We start from the raw sequence: 7,054 nt of genomic DNA on the forward strand, positions 1-7,054 counted from the left end.
CACATTCACACCCTCCCAGTGTCAGCAGAGTACCATCATCCTTTCACCCATCCTATTATTGGCAAAGTACCATCATCCTTTCACACCCTCCCGATGTTAGAAGAGTACCAGCAGCTTTCATACCCTCCTGGTGTCAGCAGAGTACTAGTGAACAAGTAAGAGAAACTCATTGTTGGGCAACCTTGTGAATCCCCAAATAATTCCCTCTTAAGAAATCTCTCACTCTCCAATTATAAAAACTCTCTAAAACACTCTTTAAGTGCACTCTCAATTGAAGTTTTCAATAGACAATTCATAGGAGTTCCATAAAAGTCAGTTTTGAGAACTCTTATATATGAAAGACATGAAAAACCATATAGAAAATTAAAAATTTTAATTTGAATGTCTTGGATAATACAGTACAATTGCATATCATACGTATATTCATTTCAAAAATTACACTTACGATCCTGTATGAACTTATTTTATGCTTTTGAAAGCATATATACGAACTGACATCATATAGTGTGATAAGTTAAAATTGAACAAATATGTCTAGTATGACTTAGTATGAACTTATTTTGTACACATATCAGCATACTGTACGAACCATATATTTTATAGTACAATCTATTATATATAAATCATGCTTCATTTGGTACAAAAATGGATGAGTGTATTTCATGCTATGGACGTCATCTGTACGAACCCAAGTTCAAAAAGTTTACCTGTTCATATAGATGAACTGATACGCACCTATTTTGTACTCTAGATATTATATGTATAAACATATGATCATATAATAAGATCAGTTTAGAAAAATTTTGAGTTTTTTTTGGATGAAATGGTACATAGTCATTTTGAACTCACGATGTTGTCTATACAAAGGTAACTACGTATAGTATGAATAGGACTTAGTAAATTTTTTTCCTTGCATGATTCGATAACCTCCATTATCGTGGAACACTCAATTAAATAATCCTGTATGATCCATGATTACATAATATGATTAGTTTAAATAACACATATTTTTGTACTTCCCAAGTGTGTGTATGCATGGATATCCAATCACAATCACACTCTCTTAGACTCAATAAAAATATAAATAGTATTGACTTCAATTACAATAAACCCTAATCTAATATATCTTAAAGTCTACAATAGTCTGGAGTATGATTTCCCTAAAATGTTGGTACACAAAAACAACACATACAATATTTCCAATATATGTTAGGAGAAATAGTAATCAACACAATAAGATTTTGGAATCATCAAAAACAAACATGATATGAAAACATAGTTATGAAAACTAAGTTGCAATAGAACTCTCTTCATATCTTTATCCACATATTCCATATATTCTCAATGAATGATCTGCAAGTAAAGATTCAATATAATTTTTGGTGTATTTATATGGCTATTAGAGCTATTATTGGTTTTTTTTTCATGATTGCCATGAGAGGCCATTATTTATTTTGGATAAAGGTGATTACATAGAGTAGTGATTTAGGCACTATTTAGCTTTTTATCATTTAATGAAAGACAAATTTACATTTTCTATTTACTTATGTTGTTTACTATTAGTTTATAGCATTTTGTTTTGTCATTTACATTTACTTCAAATTCTTTTTATGCCTAACAATTTTAAATTGCCATCTATTTTTTTTGCAATATGATTGCTTATTTAGATAGAATAATAGTTGATAATTTAAAAATATATAAAATTAGTATTGAGCAAAAATCCTAGATAAAGGTTTGAATAAATAAGGCATTATAATTCATAATTTGAAAATCTTAACAATTAACTAACCTATATCATGTAAGTTATTTACTTAATTTGAATTTGAAACTATTCACTAATACATTAGTAACTTAATTTAAAAAGTGAATAATTAATTTTAGAAAAAAGATGTGGGTATCTTAAATTAAGAAAATCATAATAAACAAAAAAAAAAGAATTTGTGAGCTTATTGGATTCCTGTATTAAATCAATTTGTGTTCCAAGAGGATGAAAGCTAAATTTATATATTTTGTGAAAAATATGAAAAATTCAAACAACATTATTTTAAAATAAAAAAGATTACTACATAAAAAAGTTTGTATTTATTAAGGCTTGAGTCCAAATGCATCACATACTTAACTCCAATAAGATAAGTTAACTGAATTAGTATATATAATGGTGAACTAGAGCACTTCCAGTTTATTTAGAAGCACAACTAATCACTAAGCTACTTTATTCATTTCTAAATTTAGAATTCAATTTTTACACTTAAATAGGTATTAATAAGAGAGACGAATTAAGACCATTATTATGACCATTTTAAATTAAAATTACAACTTAGATAATTTTAAATTACTTCTAAATTCTCATGTTTTATCTTATAAATGATCCATAAGCAATTTTATCAATGTCTGAGGATAAGCAATAGTTTTAGCTAGGGTAAGTTTTATCATACTTAATAGTAAAAATTTCTTTGTTTACTAGTGTAAGTGCCAAAGCGCAACGTAATGCCATTGTTTTAGAAATCAGCACCGTTGCCTCAGAGCCTCAGGAAAGTGAGTGTTGGAGCACCAAGAATTGCAATCCATTAACACTATATTCTAATATCTAGTGTCATAGTGCTCAACTTTAAGAGATTTTTGGCAAAGTATTTACCAATTTGAGGAACCACACTGGCTCATCCAAAAAATGTGTCGATTGATGTGTGGGTGCGACAAGTTAAGCATGAGGTAATGTGAATATGAATTTAAAATAGACTTACATTTTCTTTGATATAAAATTTATAACATACCATTAATTTACATAAGTATTCATGATGAATCTAGTAAAAAAATGCTAGAGTATAGTGTTAAACCCACAACAAAGTGTTTAGCTAAATTATATCTAAACTACTATTGCCTACTAAAATTGCATGAATTTATTTAACTAAAATTAAAAATAAGGTTTTGGAGTTACTACACAAAAAGAAAATATAAGAAAAAAGAGTTTATATTCATATGATGAAGTATTTTGAATTGATACATGTAAATTACATAGGTTTCCTAATGACACTCTTAATAGTTGAACTGGATCAGAACATGTGCATCTCTAGATCTCTATCAAGCTTTTTAGGGGTGAAAAGAAAGTTTAATAGTCTTCTTATAATTTTATTATCTTTATAGAACCTAGAATATTCAAATATCATATGCCTGGGCATGCCAATGTTCTATTTTAATATTCCCAATTATTCCAACAATCCTCTATTTAGGCTATACATCATAGTACATTTTAATTACACACATGACCATTATACGTATTAAATGAAGAATGGGAGATAATGAAAATATCAATACTTTCATCTGAGTATAAGAGTCTATATTAGTACTTAATATGCACTTTACATCATCAACCTAAATGTGAGAATTAGCCAAACATGGTGGAATTGATGAGCAAACCCATATGCCTTTTATTCATTAGTGAATAAAGTACAACATAATTAGTAAGAAATTTAACACTATAATGGACCAAAAGATCTTCTCTACACTCTTTCCACCACTTATAGAGTCACTTCTACAAACATGGCTACGATCTCCCAATGGATGTATCTTTCACTTTTCTAAGCTCCCTTAGATTTTACTCTAATGGGCACTAACAAAACAAATAGAAAATATAAAATTTTCACTCAAGGAATTCCACTCTCAAATTAATAAATCTAAATTCTTTATATAGTAAGTACATGATTGAGTTAAAGCATCACTATTTTGTTCAATATGGCACTGTAGTGGTGAAAAGTGAACTACCACCTTCGCATTATATTATTAGCTTTACTACAGCTCTAGATGACATGGCATGGTTATTGCTAGAATCAGTGCATCTTTTTACTAAATTAGCATTTCTCTTAGAATTTATAACTTCTCTATTATGGTTCTGTTAAAACAAGCATTATGGTAATTGAAACAACATTACGATATTATGATGTTCAAGATGTTAACCCTCTTGCATGAATTTTATCAAGCCACCCAATGCTACGGTGTTGATATTGGGTGCAACAACATTAACATTTGTGAAATCTAATTGCTTGTAAATAGAGAAGGTCGGTTCCAGCATGTTGGAAATTGGTAGTAAGTCGTCAATCGATCCGGGGCTGCAACGACATACTTATCGGTGTTGCAGTGCTGCCTTTTACATTTAATTTTTTCTTTTTCCTCCAATATTCTTTTACAAAAATAAATAAAATAACACATTTTTACTAGTTTAAATAACTAAAATAGAAAAAAAAAATTACTTATAAAAATGCCCAACATAAACTTTTGCTTATCCTCGAGCAACATTAACATTCACTCCTTAGTTACTTTAATAGCCAATGTAAAAATTAATAATTTAAAATTACTAAAATTTATGATTATACAACATAACCTAGAGGTAATTTTGATTGAATAAGTTATAACTCAAATTTAAAAAGGATTAATATTTATTTTAACGAGTCATCATTGTTATACCTTATTTTGAATTTATTTACTATCATTGAAAATATAAAATTGAGTTCTAAATATAGAATGAATAATGTAGTGTATGGACAAGTTGCACATATTGAAATAAAAAATACATAAGTAGACTTACAAATGTACTTGTATACTTATTTAATCCATTTTTAGTTACGTAATAAGATACAATCGAAATTAACTTCAATTGATATATATTTCTTAATGTACTCACCTTTTTCAATTTGTATCATTTTGATTTATTTTTTTTTTTCACATTTTTATTCCTTTTAATATTCTTTGTAGTATATACTTAATGGCTTTTAAAATTAGTTATGTATTTCCTTCTCTTGCAAATATATTTAATTAATGTATGTGTTGACCTCATTATTCGAGGTCAATTTCCCTGAAATCGACTCTAGTACCTAGGTTTTCATAGCCTAGTGTAGATATCGCACCCGCAGGATTTCCCTTAGGTGGACACCTAATGACGTAGCATCGACTCGAACCTATCATTCAACTCGAATCAAAATCAATTCAATCCAATTTTAATTCAACTCCAAATGAACTCAAATCAAGCCCGCTTTATTATTCGTCGATGTCAATCGACTCAATTTAATTTGATCTAATTCATTTTCGATCAAATTTATATATCAATGGATTCAATCAATTCAGCAATCAAACACCAAATTTTTCAAATAAAACCTATTTTAATTCTAATCAAATTAAAATCAAAATCCATTTCTAATAAATTCTAATTAATTTAACTTCATTTTAATGAAACCAGCCCCCATATTCTCCCCTATCTACTCGATCTGCCCCTCTACTCTGTAATTCGTGAAAACCATCACACCCACGATCCCTTTCTCCATACACACAAACCGCTCCCTCTCACTGTAGTTCCGAACTGCTCCTCTCCCTATCTCACACAGAGAAAACCAAAAGCTCCTCTCTGAGTTCAGTTCGTGGAACTGCTCCTTATCTCTATTGGATTCGCACAACTACTTCCCTCTCTCAAGTTCAAAAATTCCCAGGATCAACCGACCCAGAGCAGTTCACAACTCCGATTTTCTGATTCGCATGCAGAGAATGAACTTCCTCCCCTACTCTTGCACTCTCTCATTCACATACAGAGAACAGATCTCCCTCTCAGTTCGCGTGAGAAGTCCAGTCGGCCTCCTCCTTTGGTCATGTGAGAAGCTCCCAAGCCGTCGCTCGTCTCCTTCTAGTTCGCACAATACATACCTCACAAAAAATCCAATCTCCCAAACTGTTACTCTCTCCCTCACGCGTGAGAAACCCAGCGTATGAAAGCCCCAACCCGCTTATCCATCTCTTGGTCCCTCTCTCGTCCTCCTCCCTCCCCATTTCTTTTCTTCGAGGGGCATAAGGCTTGCGAGAGAAAAATTGTTCGCAGCCATGGAAAACTAGAGAGAAATAGAGAGTGAGAAAGTTAATTTTTTTTATTTTTTGGCTCATTGGTTCCATCCATTTCTGTTGATTCGACAAGGACACTGGTTGAAACACTTGGGATATGAAAAGGGAAGAAGGCGGAATGGAAGAGGAGAATAGCGTGACGATTAATGATCTGATGAAGAGAATGGCAGAGTTTGCGAGGGAGAGAGATTGGGATCAGTTCCATAGTCCCAGGAATCTTCTACTTGCTCTGGTTGGAGAGGTTGGGGAGCTTTTAGAAATATTTCAATGGAAAGGAGAAGTGCCCAGTGGTTTACCAGACTCGAACAAGGATGAGAAAGAACATTTAGGCGAAGAACTCTCTGATGTTCTGCTATACCTTGTTAGGCTCTCAGACATCTGCGGTGTAGATTTGGGCAAGGCTGCTCTCAGGAAGTTAGAGCTCAAATGCTCGCGAAACCAAATTTCCATCAATCTCTTTGATCGGGGCCTTTTTTCTTTCATTCCTTGGGTTTGAGAGCCCTGATCTTCACCCATCTCATGGGCATCGAAGGAGAATCGATCGACTCAAGCGTCGCTAGCGTAGGCAAATCCCTTCTCGCTACCGTCAATGTCCGCTGCTCCAACAGTTTCAAGTTCTCCGATCAGATCATGCTCGACGCCACCGTCGGCGCCTTCAAGACCCTCCTTGCTGAGAAGTCCGATATTCCGATGCAGCAGCAGAGGTTGATCTACAAAGGGCAGATTTTGAAGGACGAGCAGACCCTAGAGAGCTACGGCTTGGAGTCTGATCATACAGTTCACTTGGTTCGTGGTGCTGTGCTTTCCACTGCATCTACAAATAGTTCATCCAATCTTGGTACTTCAACTACAGGTACCACTGCAGCAGCTCCAAGAGATTCTAGTTCCATTGATGGTGGGGATTTTGGTGATGTTGGCTCTGCTTCTCCATTATTCCCTGAACTTGGTACTAGTGGGCTTTTTGGTATTGATGCTTCTGGCTTATTTGGGTTCGGATTTCCTGAGTTTGATCAAGTGTAGCAGGTTCATTCTTTATACTTGCATTGAGAATAGTTTCTCGTCTTGATTTTGATGAAAGGGAAAATGTTAGAGAACATGATCATACTTTGTGTCTCATTTGTGAGCATTTATAAGTTTCTTTATATAAAGTATTATATGAGAAATATAAAGAATGAAT

The 7,054-nt window shown here is 32.7% G+C and overlaps 1 pseudogene; it reads left to right on the forward strand.

The window, feature by feature from the left end:
- The first annotated feature begins 5,995 nt into the window (after positions 1 to 5,995).
- Positions 5,996 to 6,373, forward strand: LOC110100930 (annotated as a pseudogene).
- Positions 6,374 to 7,054: the final 681 nt, after the last annotated feature.

Source organism: Dendrobium catenatum, unplaced genomic scaffold, assembly GCF_001605985.2.
Source record: "Dendrobium catenatum unplaced genomic scaffold, ASM160598v2 fragScaff_scaffold_1380, whole genome shotgun sequence".
NCBI classification, from domain to species: Eukaryota; Viridiplantae; Streptophyta; class Magnoliopsida; order Asparagales; family Orchidaceae; genus Dendrobium; species Dendrobium catenatum.